The sequence below is a fragment of the Anticarsia gemmatalis genome, chromosome 1, assembly GCF_050436995.1.
Source record: "Anticarsia gemmatalis isolate Benzon Research Colony breed Stoneville strain chromosome 1, ilAntGemm2 primary, whole genome shotgun sequence".
In the NCBI taxonomy this organism is placed as follows: domain Eukaryota; kingdom Metazoa; phylum Arthropoda; class Insecta; order Lepidoptera; family Erebidae; genus Anticarsia; species Anticarsia gemmatalis.
Window position 1 is genome coordinate 1,955,299 of NC_134745.1, and position 16,714 is coordinate 1,972,012.

General features: G+C 35.1%; 1 protein-coding gene and 8 non-coding genes across 9 annotated transcripts in view; 5 read left to right on the plus strand and 4 right to left on the minus strand.

Annotated features, from left to right (window-relative positions):
* LOC142977222 (uncharacterized) overlaps positions 1-16,714 on the plus strand; it is an 82,778-nt gene that overhangs the window by 23,530 nt on the left and 42,534 nt on the right. The gene's annotated exons all lie outside the window — the stretch shown is intronic.
* Positions 11,414-11,485, minus strand: TRNAH-GUG (transfer RNA histidin (anticodon GUG)). Its single transcript has one exon. It is a non-coding gene; the product is annotated as a tRNA-His (tRNA).
* TRNAH-GUG (transfer RNA histidin (anticodon GUG)) lies at positions 11,669-11,740 on the plus strand. Its single transcript has one exon. It is a non-coding gene; the product is annotated as a tRNA-His (tRNA).
* Positions 12,119-12,190, minus strand: TRNAH-GUG (transfer RNA histidin (anticodon GUG)). The gene has a single exon. It is a non-coding gene; the product is annotated as a tRNA-His (tRNA).
* Positions 12,597-12,668, minus strand: TRNAH-GUG (transfer RNA histidin (anticodon GUG)). Its single transcript has one exon. It is a non-coding gene; the product is annotated as a tRNA-His (tRNA).
* Positions 12,849-12,920, plus strand: TRNAH-GUG (transfer RNA histidin (anticodon GUG)). Its single transcript has one exon. It is a non-coding gene; the product is annotated as a tRNA-His (tRNA).
* TRNAH-GUG (transfer RNA histidin (anticodon GUG)) lies at positions 14,072-14,143 on the plus strand. Its single transcript has one exon. It is a non-coding gene; the product is annotated as a tRNA-His (tRNA).
* TRNAH-GUG (transfer RNA histidin (anticodon GUG)) lies at positions 15,600-15,671 on the minus strand. The gene has a single exon. It is a non-coding gene; the product is annotated as a tRNA-His (tRNA).
* On the plus strand, positions 15,837-15,908 carry TRNAH-GUG (transfer RNA histidin (anticodon GUG)). Its single transcript has one exon. It is a non-coding gene; the product is annotated as a tRNA-His (tRNA).

The window sequence follows — 16,714 nt, forward strand, 5'->3', positions numbered from 1 at the left end:
ATCAACTAATTTTTGTTCAATATTATTTCATTCGCGAAATAAGTACTTACTAACATGCAAAGTTTTTGAAATCATATAAAATAAAAACGAGGAATTGCACAGAAGTAATGATTTCAATTAACATCTCAATAATACGTTACAAGTAATAATGTACCTGTAGCATAAAACTACTACAACTTCATAACACTACAGTCAACAGCCAAAAACATATCCACCAAAAATCCGCGGAAAAAATACACCCAAAATAGCACTCGATAAACTGTCGATAGCTTTTACACTTTCCCCGGTATTTTCGCAAAAAATCCTCCGTTACGTAGTGGATTGGACGTTTACTGTTCCTAGGGGGGCAAATAGGAAGTTCGTGCGTTCCATCCACGCTTTGATTATACCATTGGGACATTACGTTCATGCGATACCCTGTGTACTCTCAGCGATATTTATGAACCAAGTTGGGAAAATATGATACGAGCGTTTTTATTTCGTGTGAGTTTATTATTACTGTTATTATTGTTGATGGTTTTGTTTTATTTGTGTTCTGATTTGCGTGTTTTATACTATGATAATCTGATTGACAAATGAATATGGATGATTTAGGTTTTTATTAAAGGCATAGTTTAAGCATGACAATCTGAAATGTATCTATTTGTTGTAGGCAAAATCAACAAATATAATATTAAATCGTAAAATAACTATATAACTAAATACTTATTTAAAACATGGAGCAAAATACCATTTTAATACGGATAAAACACTCTCAGCCAAAAACTTAGTTCAACAATTTTCCTCTAACAGTACATCAAACGACTAGAATTAGACTTCAGTCCACGTTCATAACAAAGTTGTCTGCATACAATTATCATCTCTATCACGTACACACAAAGGTTTATATTCCTATGTACATTATGTCTACGTTGTTAGAACACGATTTGTCTAGTCGTATGTTTCTGGAAGACTGATGTAGTGCCCTAAAGGAGGCTGGTGTTTAAGCGCAATGCGTATTTTACAAGGGATGAAATTTCGTAATGTAGCACGAACTAGGAAAGGAAGGAATTACTATGAGTTGTGGTAGAGAAAGATTTACTTTTGTGTTTTAACATAAAAGGTTAATTTACTATAGCTTTTAAAATTATTAAACAGGAAATAACTCGAGGATAAGTATTTGTGTACTTTCATTAATTAATGCATGAATGATCCAACCTGTCGGGGCAACTCGTAAGGCAAAAGATAAATTACGTTTATACGCGTAAAATAAAATAAAAAGTATACATTTAATTAGACCACTATTACCCCTACGTGTCTTACTGTCTCCCCAACGAAGGAATGACTGCTTCAAGGCTTGCTTAACCTGCTAATCGATTACACGCCAGTAAGCGCAACGGGCCATGAGCATCACAAAAATGAAAAATGTCATGTAAAAATATCCAAGCGTCCTTAAAAATCGCGTCATCTAAGCATGTCAAAGATTAATTCAAGATAACGACACGTAATCTCCGTCACGTGCCTGTAACCTCTCAAAATATACGGGGCCCTTACTTTATGACGTCACATCGCGATGGGACAAGATAACGCCAATTTGAAATATTTGAAAATTTTGCATCAAATTTTTTAAGCAAAAATTTTTCGTCGAAATTTAATCAAAAAGTCACTCTTTAAACCAACAGCTATTCGGTTGTTCAGTAACATACATCTTGTTTAGTGCCAGGAATGACCATATATGACCGGTCGCATAAATCTGCATAGCAAGTTCTACCTCAATCCAAATAGTTGATTATCATTGAGCTGAGTCTTACAGGTTGTAAGTCAATATAACTGGAACAGCAAATACCCTATTGGAAAAGAAGAACAAAATTATAATAGAAAATTAAAATATCTTAGAACCTAATTTCATATAACGAAGTAAGTACTCCACCGCGTGTCGTGGTTTGTGGATGATGAACTCAAAATGTAATTAAAATGCGTTTTTCAGACAACAAAAATACCCAGTTATTTTATTGCAGCCAACGAAAAAATATAGCGCTTTGTCCACTAGTTACTGATAAACTGTAGGTCATCTAAAAGTGACTTACAAACACTAAACACACAACAAACAAAACTAAACAAAATTATAGTTTACGAAGCAGCTGGCGAGTGTTGTTAGTAATGACATCTGGCGGACCATTCATCAAATTAACTCCTAAACGTCCAGTGCCCACAACTTGTTCGTGTTTAGTAAATAAACTGTTGCCGTTTTAGCCTCGTGGGAGCTTTTAGGATGACTGAATGGAAAATGATACTTGGAAATGGTAATAGTCAAATAATGCACGTGTTGTGTTAATAGAGTGATTCAACAAACTGTGCAGTTGATCGGAAATCAGTCCTGGACTGGAAAAAATGAAGCGGAAATGATTAAGGTATACCAGTAAAGTTTGTGCACCTGAAAGCCCCTAAACTGAAAATCAAAAAGAAACATTCAAAGTTTTTGTTAGCCTTGAAACGTTAACGCAAAAGCATAACAATAATGAGTGTTATAATACAATTAGGTAACTACACTGAAAAACTACATTGAAAATTGCAACAAATCGAACAAAAAGATAATCTTAAGACTCTAACTACAATAAACATAATTTTAAAAGAAAAAAGGAAAATATCGTTGAAAACTAATTTAGCTGTAACACAAAGTAACCACGTACCGTCATCATCGATCTTGTGACGAGCTCTTGTGACGTGGAGACTATTAATTGTCCCTAAACTGTCGTTTGACAAGTTCGACGTTTTAAAAGAAAACGTTTTGGAACGTGTTATTGAAATTTTCAGTAAGAGACAAGTTGCCTGTTTAAAATATAGTAATTTTGGTGAGAGTTTTGCTAGGAGATAATAAATGAGTCCGTTTTCTAATTTGGAAGAGCATGGCTGCATATTTATTTATGCTCTTAGCAATGCAATAGGTATATAAGAAAACTGATTAAGTGCGAGTTGAACCCGCATATGTCCATACCATTATTTACAAAAACGACAAAATAATAGTATTTGTTGTTATAGCGACAACCGAAATACATCTGTTAAAAATAAAAGTTCGTCTAGCAATCACGGTTTATGAGAATCAGTCTGGTGATAGGCAGATAGAAAACAAAGTCTCAGTAATAGGGTTCCGATTTTACTAATCTACTAAGATATAAAAATGTTTCAATGGTTGGTTGACTAATAATGACAGTCGCTTCATGTAAAATACTGATATCCAGTTACGTCCCGTGATACTGGAAGCCAACATAGTTGGATAAAAGGCTAGGCTGATTGGTTGACTAATAAAAGCGCTCATTATCCTCTTACCACCAAACCAAACAATGTTCCAATTATATGAATCAGTGTGTATCAATGCAAGCCACGTGTTAACAGCTAAACTATTGGGAACGTGAGATATAAAACAGGATTGTTATTGTTGGCAGCCGAATAGTAAGGGCTCTCACACGAACACACATATGGAAACTGAATGAGTCAGCAGGGAATGCGCTACTTGCAACACTATTAGTAGTTTTAGTTTGTACACTGATGGTTATATAATTTTGTTTAATCTTCCTGAACGTCTCTATGTTCCAATTGCTTTACTGACATAAAAGCTACTCCTTACAGTAGTAAGTAAATAATGGTATTGTGAAACTAAACTTACTATAAAAAACAGGCAACAACGTAAAGTCATAACTACGCTACTTCTAACACGGCAAGTTGCCTTAGTATTATACTAGACTTATTTTTATTCAAAATATCACATACACACTTAAAATCACCTATTCCTACCACAAACGTAGTCAGAGACCAGCGAACTCTACTTCCTACGATCCTAACAATTTTATTTTGCTTCATTTACATCCACACATCTTTTTATGCAGGAAGATAATGTACTTGTATTACTAGCTCTACAGTTCAGTATATGTGAATACTTCCTAACAATATTTAGTACTACATTCAAACAAAAACAATGTACAATCTCAAGGACTTAGTTTGCAATATATTTACATTATTACAGGAACTGCAGTCCAACTAATTAGTTTATATACCAAACTATGAAAATAAACGGCTCACTAATAAAGTGTTAATCTTAATTATTGCTTGTTAGTTAGTTTGAATTTGTACGACTTTCGCATTGAGATTTTTCTTTATTTTACTTCTAATTAGAGAACTTTTTAGTTTCAAACGATAATCCATACTAATATTATAAATGCGAAAGTAACTCTGTCTGTCTGTCTGTCTGTCTGTCTGTCTGTCTGTCTGCTACTCAATCACGCCTAAACTACTGAACCAATTTGCATGAAATTTGGTATGGAGATATTTTAATACCCGAGAAAGGACATATGCTACTTTTTACCCCGGGAAAATTCAGGTGGCGAACGGAGTCGCGAGTAATCAATATTATAATGACAATTGAATTACCAAAATTCCGTTGTCATGGCAACTGTTTAAATGGCGGATATGCCTTAGCGCGACTTCGTTATATTAAGAGATATAAATAATTTTGAGAAAATTTTTCGTGAAAAAAAAAGCATATTTTATATCATCACGCTACGACCAATAGGAGCAGAGTAACAGTAAAAAGTGTTACAAAAACGTGAAAAATTCTGACCCATTCTCTCTTATGTGACGCAAGCGAAGTTGCGCGGGTCAGCTAGTTAATAATAAACATGAGTTAGCTGAGTTCGCTGCTTATTTGTTAGGAAACTCTTTATAAATAGAGAAAATTGTACACTCGTACAAATTGCTAAATAGAGTCGTAGTAATAGAAGTTACTTTATTTTTCTAACAGGTATATTTTATAATTTTGCTATTAACAATATTAGTCCCATGTAATAAACTGCGAGCCTATTGCCATATACCGGGCATGTCTTGAAACTCTAAGCTACTATTATGTAATGTTCTAATTTAGTTAATTTACATACATTACAAGAGGCTAATAACTTTGCCCGACTCGGGAATCGAACCCAGACCACAAAAACAGTAATTTCTTAATCTATTTCGTATGTCTTATATTATACTAGCCGACCCGCGCAACTTCGCTTGCGTCACGTAAGAGAGAATGCGTCATAATTTTCTCCGTTTTTGTAACATTTTTCGTTACTACTCCGCTCCTAATGGTCGTAGCGTAATGATATATAGCCTATAACCTTCTTCAATGAATGGGCTATCTAACGGTGAAAGAATTTTTCAAATCGGACCAGTAGTTCCTGAGATTAGCGCGTTCAAACAAACAAACAAACAAACAAACAAACAAACAAACTCTTCATCTTTATAATATTAGTATAGATGAACGCTGTTGTTTTTATCTACAGTAAGAAAAACACTTTTCTAGTTTTATTGACTCGTTTGCGCTTAGTCTCATAGTTTTAAAGCCAGTAGTGATCGTTGAGGATATATTTTTAACATTAATTGCCTGTAGGATTAAACGGTGTGTGTGGTCGTATACTTTTATAGATGTCGTAACTCTGTGCTGTAAGAAAGATTGGCGGGATTATGTCTGTGCTATTAATTGCTGTGTTAATAAAAATATACAATCATAGACTCATATCAGCATAACAAAATTAACGAGAAGATAAAGACTTTTTTCACATGGCTATTTCAATCGTTTATACGAATCTACATTCGGTTTCCAATATTGGATGTGTGTATTTATATACTAACATACGTATGTAATGTCTTGCGTGTTTTAAGCCTTCCATAGGCTAATATGCATCTATGTAGATTTTTTTAAAACAGTTCCTAAAAGTGTATAGTAGTAAATTTTTAACATTAGTAGTTCTAATTCATTGTAAAGAAAATTAAACAAGAATATTTAAATATTTTATTTTACAGAACGATGAATGAATACAGTGGTGTACTATGAAAACATACTCCATATTACTCACTGGATAAGTATATAGACGAAAAGTAAATATCATGAATATTAAAACACTGAATAAACCATTAATATACGCTCCAAATATTCCACTTAGCTTTGAAAGTAACGCCAAATAAAATATTTCAAATCTCTGTTTTTACGAACCAACGGTCTTATAAAACATGTTTAATACGGCTATGTAAATTATAGAGCTGTAATTATTGTTAAAAATGCTAGCGGAATTCAGATATGCTTTATTTTTAAACGCGAAATATAAGACCGTGATAATATGGAAATTAAAATGTTTATTTTTCATACAAAAATATAAAAACTTTAGGAAATATTGTATTTTTTTGGACATAATGTTTGTTTTACAGTTGGTTTTCCCTGTTGTGATTAAGTAAATATAGTCCTTGTTCAATCTTGAGGGAATAATGCCGGCTTATTTATATGATTATGTGTTGAGTTTTTCAAGGAATTGTTTGAGAGACTTTTTGCAACGAGACAATGAAGCTATTAGGTTTTTATGTTTTATGTACTTTAGGGATCTTTAGGGATAAAGTCCTGTTAACGCCTTATAACTCGATTTTTAGGCTTCATAGTTAATACAGTTATGAGTTCAAATTTTATTTAATTTAGATTTCGCAACCCTAAATTACTCTCCCATGTTATTAGTTAAACTTGAAATGTACATACGTACGTAGTCGCATGATTATCTGAGTCATTCTATTATCCAAGGAAATTTACCTTAATCCAAGGACCGGACAAGAAAAACAGAAATATTAAAACAAAATTCTAAACATGACGACTTTTTCAGTAACTTTTAAGACCTAAAATATACATAGAACGTTGGACTTGTACTAGAAAAAGGTTCATCCATCAACCTACATTCAGAATTTAAAAAGAAAAGTGTAATTTTGACTTGGATGGTTGAAACTAGAGATATGAGCTAAAGCTAGCCAGTGTTATAACAAAAAGCGAATAGAGCTGACCCACCGTTGAACAATAACGACTTTTATAGAACGTACAGTTTGAGACAAAATGCATTGAAAGGCGCAAAGAAAAAGAAAGAAAAACCAGAGTGGTCTAATAACAAAATATTATTTTATCTTTTAAAGTCGCCTCTTTTCTTTTTTCCGAAATTTACTACCCTACCAAACTCAAACTTTGTGCCAATATGTAAAAAAAAGTATCACATACCTACAAATATATTACACTAGCTGACTCGCGCAACTTCGCTTGCGTCACATAAGAGAGATTGGGTCAATTTTTTCCCCGTTTTTGTAACATTTTTGACTGGTACTCTGCTCCTATTGGTTGTAGCGTGATGATATATAGCCTATAGCCTTCCTCGATAAATGGGCTATCTAACACTGAAAGATTTTTTCAAATCGGACCAGTAGTTCCTGAGATTAGCGCGTTCAAACAAACAAACTCTTCAGCTTTATAATATTAGTATAGATGTGAAGGTAGCACTACATAATAAAAAAATACATTTAATCAAAATTTATACTTGTAACCATATTTCAATCGTGTTGAAAAATACGAATGTATACGAGACAAATACCTACAAGAAATCTTACAGAAAACTTAGGTATTATGCTTTTTGTAGTTATGTATCGAGCCTCGAAGCTTCACTACTTGACAGCTAGTCTTTTGTCGGCGACTGTATTTAAGTTGAACCTTGTCACTGCTTTGTTCTAGACGAGCATTGTGTAACAATAGTGTGAGAACAATGAAGAAATACTCGCCTTCACTGACGAACAAATTAAACGACGGAATCTGTTTGTTTGTTGTTTTGTGTTTAAACCTTTATCACTGTTAAGTTTGTTGTTTGGTAATAAAGTCATATTTGATTTTGTTTTTTCTTATTTCTAATTCTAATTACAGTCTAAAATGTAGCTATGTTGAATGTTTGAGGGTCGTTCAGGACCTATGCTGTTTCGAATAGATCGTATAAAAAGTGCAATATCTTTACACACATATAATAACATTTGTGCAAAAGTATTTTAGTCTCCATCACTATTACATGAATTTTAGCATTCATAATTTAGTTTTTTTAAATGAAGACATTTGACCCGGGCAACGTTGTCTCGGCCAAGTTTTGTAATAGTATGAAATAAATGGTAAATTACAATCCAATGAAAAACTCTCATTTTCTGTATTCCTTATAATTTCACATTTATCTTTCCTACCTTTTTTTTCCGACAGGAAAATGCATTACTGCATGTCCCGCTCCAGGGAGGTAGCGGGGGTCTGTCGGGCTCTCCCGCCGGCTAGGCGTTCCGGCTTTTAAATTTGGGCATAGCGACTAAAAACCTGACGATGTTCCTTCAACAGTCACCATAAAGTGGTCAGAACGCGGTACCTCCAATTGGATACTCCGCGTCCCAGCCACCTATCTTTGCTACCTACAAAATATCAAGTAAACAAATAGCTATCTTCAAAATACGCAAAATTAATCACCAAAACCATAACAAGATTACACCCAATAACATGAGCCCAATCAATTCAAACCCCGCATCTCAGTTACGGCATATAAATGAAGACATTTGACCCGGGTAACGTTGTCTCGGCCAAGTTTTCCGGGTCGCCGGCCAATGATCACGGCTCGAATGTACCTTATCAAGTGTGAAGGTAAATTTGATCCGTCAAGATCGAAGGTGTTAGGCGTAATTAATTTTACGGTTGCTGTTTGCGGTTGGGCGGTAGGGGGTTAAATATGAAATTACGGGTTCGTATGGGAGTAGCAACATTTGTGTAGGATTTGGGTCTGTGTTGATATCAATGCGTGAAGTGTATAGTTAAAATATCGCAGACCGCAACTTTAAACGCGTAATAGAAATCTTTTAAAGAGAGATCTTCTTTATTCTTTTAAATCGGTTCGAGGACTATTTATACGAGTGTTGAACTACAAGCTCGTAAGTATCGGTGTAAGTATATTTTTATTGCAGTTAGTAGGCGGCAACGAGTTAGTTGTTTTGCCTGTGATATGCCCAGTCTAATTTAAAATTCTAGTTTTATATGTATACTTGAAGTCTGCACTTATACATTAACTGATAAAATAGTTTAAAATCAAACACACAGTCTAAACAACTGATTATACTATAAGCATTACGTGCAAAAGGCTTGTCAAAAATTCACAAAATGAATGATATTCCTACCGATATTGGCCAGCCCGTATTTCTCGTCACTCGCTTATCGATTGTCATCGGATATTTGCATGGAGTCAGCAAACTCGCCCACTTTGCAAGAGGCTCCTGAGTAAACAGCCTAGTGCCGGCAACTTGTTTGACTTACGAGATCGATATGCGCAGTGGTTATTTAGCCGAGAGCCTTTGTACGAACACAAAATGTACTTTGAAATCCTTAAGAAATACCTACTTATTGGAAGAATTTTACAAAATCTCTTTAGGAATTGAATCTGTTTCTTTCCAAAATGTTGAGATAAGGTGTGATGAGTTAAGCCTAGTGTAAATTTCGGAACGGATTGGCTGTATCTAAGTTAGTATTGCCAATATTTTTGCCTCTTCTATCTTATTATTGACCAATTAACAACTCGGCGCTAAATCACTATGCTCAAATCGTCGAAACGATTCCCAATTGCAACGAAAAGTAGATATGAACGTAAAAAATTATTTTTTTTAGAAAACTTCTGGAAATACTAGGGAATTTCCCGAGACATTTTCTTAAAAAATCGGCCAATTAAAGAACCGAAAGTATTCATATCTAAAATATGTACAGCATAATTAACATAATATTTCAAAATATTTAAAAACAAATCCACAAAATGTGCCATCTACTAATTAATAATATATAACTTTTAGAACCAAACACACACAATGAACTTATCTACTGCTACATCACAAGCTAGAGTCATAATTAAAAAGTTACCAACATTTGCCTTCTATTTTAAACTTCGCGGTGTAATCCGTATTTTGTATTTCAATTTCGGGTTTCGCAAAGAGGATTATTGCTTTTCATTTGAATTTTCGGTTTAAATATAACTTTTGTGTTGTTTTGGTGGTTGAAATATTAGTTGAAAAGTTACGCTAATCTCTGTTATTATGGCAAACAAATTTTATATTTATTTAATAAGTTATTTCTAGATTGATAACTGACATAGGCCGAGAACCGAAGGAAGGAAAGTGCAAATGTACTTTTAATAAGTAATTCTGAGAAATAAAATGGTCACAAACTGACTGCAAAGCAGAAGAAAACTGGTAAAACTTCATCACAACTAAAGTACTTTTTATACACAATATTTAAAATATCAAAATCCATTTACCTCACAGAGAAAAACAACAGCATGTAAAAAAAATAGCGATGAATAAATGCACCCAACACATAAGCAAAATCAAAGACGAAACTGAAAACATTTTCTCCAAAATTAAAATGAACATCGTTCTAACTACGTAGCAGAAAACAGAACGAACAAAAAGCGATTGTTTGCTTCAATCTAAAGCCTTCTTTCTCTGAACAAACATCTAGCATGATTAATTGGAGTTAAAAGTTCCAACGATCAATCGATGCAGCGTTCACTCAATGACTTTGGATTTTATACAGAAATGGTTCCGTAAAATAGAAGTACATTTCTAAAAATCTTTATCAGTATTTTTGTGTACGAAAATTCCCGTCAAGTTGGGGGACAATTCGGTTAATTCGAATAAACTAACTACGTTCAAAAACAGTGCGTCAGGTATGTATTGATGAAATTGCTTCCTGCTTTAATTGTTCAGTTTACATCAGTCAAGACTCCATTAGTAGAAAAACTTTTTGGGATTTGGAACTTAACCTTAAAAGTTCAATTTCTTTTTTACAATAATGCAAAACAAAGTACGAAAATTGAAAATTTAAAATTTGAAATATAAGATTTTTTCTTTATTTCCGCCTACTCATTGTTACCCACGGAAAATGTCGAATCAATAAATAATCAAGCTCATATCCAAAAAGGGTTAGCTCACTCAACGGGTGGTTCAGTGAAAAAATATTGCCTATAAACAAGGCATATTATTTACAACCCGTTAAATGGTACCCTAAAAGCAATTAAGCTGAATAAAAGCGTTGAGCCATAACGGCAATCAGAGCGTCCGAATAAAAATGCACTTTTTATTAGTGAGGTAATATCGTAAAGAGACGGTTTTGACAGCAGAGGGCCATATTGAACGACAAACGAGGGGATGGGAAAATAAAATGTATGAAGCGCTTTTTCAGTGGAGATGGTTAGTAACGAAAATTTTAATTACTTTTCATCGAGATGAACTATGTTTGGGTAACGAAAATTTTAATGTATTGTAATAAACATACATCAAGATGTACTATGTTTAGGCTCTACTGTGGCCAAAAAGGCACAGAATATGAAGGATTTCCCAAAAATGGAACACAGAGAGTTATAAAAAGTTTTATGAATTAATTTGACACGTATTTGCTTGGAAAGAAAGAGGGGAGGCCCTTGCCTAGGAGTGGGCCACATAGAGTCAATAAATGAAATGCTTTGTCAAAAGCATTGCTATCTAGAAATGAGAAATTAAAAATAAACAAAGGTTATGCTCCGCCGCGACAGTGTAACACTGCCGTGACCAGGATTCGAACCTGGGTTACTACGGCCACAACGTAGGGTCCTAACCACTAGACGATCACGGCTGTCGGAGCTGGTGTTTATAGTACCAAATTTAATGACTGCTTTAATTCAAGTAACAGTATAAACTGGACTGTACTGCCAAAATTGCATAAACAGGGCCAAATTTATTGTGAAAGCAGTCACGCTCGAGTGCATTTTGTTTAAAGAGATTTAAATATTTAATATTAAAGTCACCAGCTCCGACAGCCGTGATCGTCTAGTGGTTAGGACCCTACGTTGTGGCCGTAGTAACCCAGGTTCGAATCCTGGTCACGGCAGTGTTACACTGTCGCGGCGGAGCACATTTTTTGCGTTTTTGTTATGTTTATGCGCAAACGCATCTCGAGTTTGTTCTAGCTTATTTTGTTAACTATAAATAATTGTCACTCTGTGTCTTTAGAGCAAGATGGTGTTCTAACATTATAATTGAAACAATGATTTTTGTTACACTACGTAGATATTTTTTTGTTAGAAAAGTCTTTTCAAGGAGACAATAATGTTCCTATCTATAAAAATATTGAATAAATTGTAAAAGTTTAAAAATAATAGTATAGGTGCTTTCTTATAAATACCATAAAATATACTTACTATTTTATGTCCCTAAGTAATTTTGCTATCGATGACAAAAGATATGCTCCGCCGCGACAGTGTAACACTGCCGTGACCAGGATTCGAACCTGGGTTACTACGGCCACAACGTAGGGTCCTAACCACTAGACGATCACGGCTGTCGGAGCTGGTGACTGTAGAGCTCAAACAAAATATCTCATTGAACAAAATTCAAGTACTTTCACAATAAATTCGTTACGGTGTGCGCAAGAGTTGACTTACTTAACAATGAACTTGTTGAGGTAGGTCAATTACGATCATAACAAGTAGGCAATGCACCTCAAGTTAACAATGCCTCAGATCTCCCATTCCAGGTTTAATGCTCGTTCCATATGTTGATTGAGCTTCTGGTTTTCTTAAAGGTTTTTTTAGTCAGAACCAAAATTTGTGGATTGCACCCTGTCAATGCTTTAAACAAAACACTCTCATTTACTATATTTTTGCTCATATTCACATTTAAGGATCACTTAAGATAAAAAATCAATCAACCTTCAAAAGATATGCTCCGCCGCGACAGTGTAACACTGCCGTGACCAGGATTCGAACCTGGGTTACTACGGCCACAACGTAGGGTCCTAACCACTAGACGATCACGGCTGTCGGAGCTGGTGTTTACAGCACCAAATTTCGCGCTTATATTCACTGTTTTGCACTTAATTGACCACTTTCACGCTTGACTGAACTTGTTTTATGCAACTTTCTTGTGCAATAAAGAGTTTAATTGTTATCGAAGTTATAAGAACGATTAATTCAGTTTACAATGAAACAGCTCCGACAGCCGTGATCGTCTAGTGGTTAGGACCCTACGTTGTGGCCGTAGTAACCCAGGTTCGAATCCTGGTCACGGCAGTGTTACACTGTCGCGGCGGAGCATATCTTTTGAAAATTTTTACGTTTTTTTTACTTATTCCAATGCCATCAGAGAACAGGACGGAGGATCTTGATAATTTCTATTATTTTTCAATGTCTATTGAAAGTTCCAAACATTATGAAGACCATAGCAACACTCCAATAACTGCAAACTGAAAGACCACTGAAGAAACCCAACTAAAAAATAAAAAGACTAGGTAGTTCTTTTGATCTATCTGGGAAGAGCAGAAAACGAATTAAAATTCTGACCACCAGTGAAGGCAGTAAAAACAGTGATAGAATAGCGAAACAGACCACTTTTAACCCTAAAAAATCTGTCCACGTAGACCAAACTGGGAGCAAAACCTCCATACATTAGTCACGTATTCCCACTGTATTAGAACCATACAAAGTAAATTAATCGTGTGATCCATCTGTGTAATTGATTGATAATGATGACAATAGATTAATGCAGTCTCTGTTCTAGACGGATAGTTTCACATCATTAGACAGCATGGATACTGTCAGTTACTGTCACACAGTACAGTAAGTACATTCATTACTCACATTGTCATGTGAACATAATATCAGCTAGTTATTAGTGATTTAGGTTTTCTACGGAATTCTATGATAGTGGCTTATGTTCAACAGTAAACGTATTTTGGCTGACATGATGGTGCAACCTATAGCCTGGTCATAGTTTAGGCTACTGCTTGCTGGAATATTAGTTGGTGCCTGCATGATTTGGTGGGCGTGAAAAAAGTCAGTCCTAGTCATTAACAATTAGGCTAATTTTAGCACTGATAATATATCAAAGGCTTTTGAGTGGCTTGCAAAAATGTGACATTAGTTTGATTAACAGGACTATACATGCGTAAAAAAGCTAGTATCTACTCAAGTTACGCTATTTTAAAATTACTAAAGGTGATGAAATTGCTTAAATAGTTGGTCACCCATCCAAAGTTCGGCCACAGGAACATGGCTTTACTTATAACTTAGTGATCTGTTCCTCCCCCCTTACTATCAGTGCTGTTGCATAAACGGGTTTTTTAATCGTCTCTTGCGTCACCGCGACCAATTGTAAGTGAAAGTGCTCCAGTTTGTGTACAATGTAATGTTGTATTTAAAGTGTACAGTCACCAGCTCCGACAGCCGTGATCGTCTAGTGGTTAGGACCCTACGTTGTGGCCGTAGTAACCCAGGTTCGAATCCTGGTCACGGCAGTGTTACACTGTCGCGGCGGAGCTTATCTTTTTAAATTCTTTGCATGTTTTTTTGTAATATTTGACGCACTTGTCAACCCCAGCAATATTCCACATCTTCCTTTCTCATATTTGACGAGACAAAAAAAAGGACTTTCTATATTCATACGCAGTATTTTGGCGGGGCTAAAATACACTATTCGTTTCGTGCATTTTCACTATGATCATACGCTATAACATTAGATATACCTTAGTAAAGGAGTCGGAACTTCTGCAGACAATCTTGGATCACTACTGAAGAGCTAACAAAGTCACTAGCTAGTTGCTAAAGCTGTATAATTCACTAGTTGCGTTTTATGTAAACTTTTATACCCAATCTAATCACTTTACAGAATTTCAGACTACCAACTTTCCTTCGAGACTAGGAAAGGAGGCACTTTACAATACAACACGTGTAACTGAAAACCAGTCGCACTCTCAAACCTCCATTGAAACAGAGTTACTCATACATTAACCTGAATTAACGCCTCAATGCCACATACATATTCTATTTACGCATACGAAAATCAAGAGATTATCCCCCGAAGGCGTCACCTCGTTAAACATTCAGAATGAGGCTCACGATATATCTACGTTACATTATTATTAATATTATCGTGACTACGTTCGACAGTTTGTGAGCTCTATAAATAAATAATAATCTTGTATATTATACTCCAGACAAGGGATTTGAGAGACGTAGTGTGGAGATTGTTTATTATAAAGAAAGGAAACTACGTGGAAAAACTTGAAACATGTTTTACACTTAGTAGTACCGTATTACTTATTTTTAGTTTAAAATAGATTCGTTTCTTCAAAATACACTTGGGCCCAAAAGTAAGGATTCCATATAAAAGCGTTTCGGTTTTCTTAGTCGATAACGTTAGGATAAGATAAAGTAAAATCTGCTAACAGCTTCAACTAAGGTGTTTGCCAATTTCGTAATAAAAAAATGTTTAATGTCGAACTTTATTACGTACATGAGTTATATGTATTTACAAGCACTTAATGAAAATTTCCCTCAAAGCAGGGCTTACACAACCAAACCCGCGTAACACACTAAACATCCCTCAAAGCCTCACTGAGGTAGTAAATCCCCTTCAACCATAAAGTAACTGATGAAAACGTCCCGTTTATTTAGGGACGAAACCTGTTGCGATTCTCGTCCCATTTTCGGGAAATGCGCTCAATTTTGGGCCGAATTCGGGCGGATTCTGTTAAATTTCGTCCGGGATTATAATATTATCGCAAGGTTGAAAAATGGTTCCAGTAATTGTATTTTGATGGGGTCCTGCATTTGCAAGGATTATTGATGTTACATACGATTTGACAAGCATCCTTCACACCTTTTACTCGGCGTGTATATTTAAGAGCTTTTCATCACATATTTTTTATGAAAAAAGTGCAAAATGAAAGCTCCGCCGCGACAGTGTAACACTGCCGTGACCAGGATTCGAACCTGGGTTACTACGGCCACAACGTAGGGTCCTAACCACTAGACGATCACGGCTGTCGGAGCTGGTGATTGTATCAACGAATTTATCAACCGCTATCGATTAAAAGGCAACAAAATTGCTGTTGCACAACACATGCGATCAAGCATGAAAGTGGTCAATTAAGTGCAAAACAGTGATTGTGAACGAAAAATTTGCTGTAATAAACACCAGCTCCGACAGCCGTGATCGTCTAGTGGTTAGGACCCTACGTTGTGGCCGTAGTAACCCAGGTTCGAATCCTGGTCACGGCAGTGTTACACTGTCGCGGCGGAGCAGATTTTTTGCACATTATAATTTTCGAACAAGGTTTATGTCTAACTATGTGTATTATGGACAATAATACAATTATTCACATTTCCGTAACACCTACTAGTTTGTTTAATTTTCTGGTGATAAAGTTTTTATTTTAACGTAAAAAAAAAGAATTTATGATTTTTTTCACAATTCAGTGTTCATTAAAGTTCAAAAGTTAGTTCATTCAAAAAAAAAAACTACAAAACCTAAAAAACTACAAAATAGGTCGTTGGTGATGGAGCGATTAATATATCGAGGAGTGAATTGGTTTGATCAAACTGTCAGTGCAAACAGATTTGGAGTGTTTTATTCACACTTGGGTCTGATATTGATTGTTTTGATATTATACCTACTCAAATATTAACACTTTCTTAATAAAAAATACTTTATTTAAAAGATCTTAATACTGAAGAGTGTACAGTGGAACGTTTGATGCGGAACAGAACTTCTTAGGTCTAAAGACATGCAAGTTTATATTTGGTTGTGAGATTTACATGTGTGTATCGGTGAGATCTAGTAGCAAGAAGGAATGTCCATTAGTTTTATTAGTTATAGAGAAATGGATCAGTTTGCGTTGCTATGGCGAGTGACGTGATGCGTTTCAGTTTACTAATATCGTGTGATGCATGGGACTGGGACGCATAACTACCTATGTGTTTCTATGATGTTGGGGGGAAAATTAGTGCTTATGTACTAGTGCCTATATTTATAATGTTTGGCGGAAAGCTAATGTTCATGTACTTAGTGCGTAGATAAAAAAATT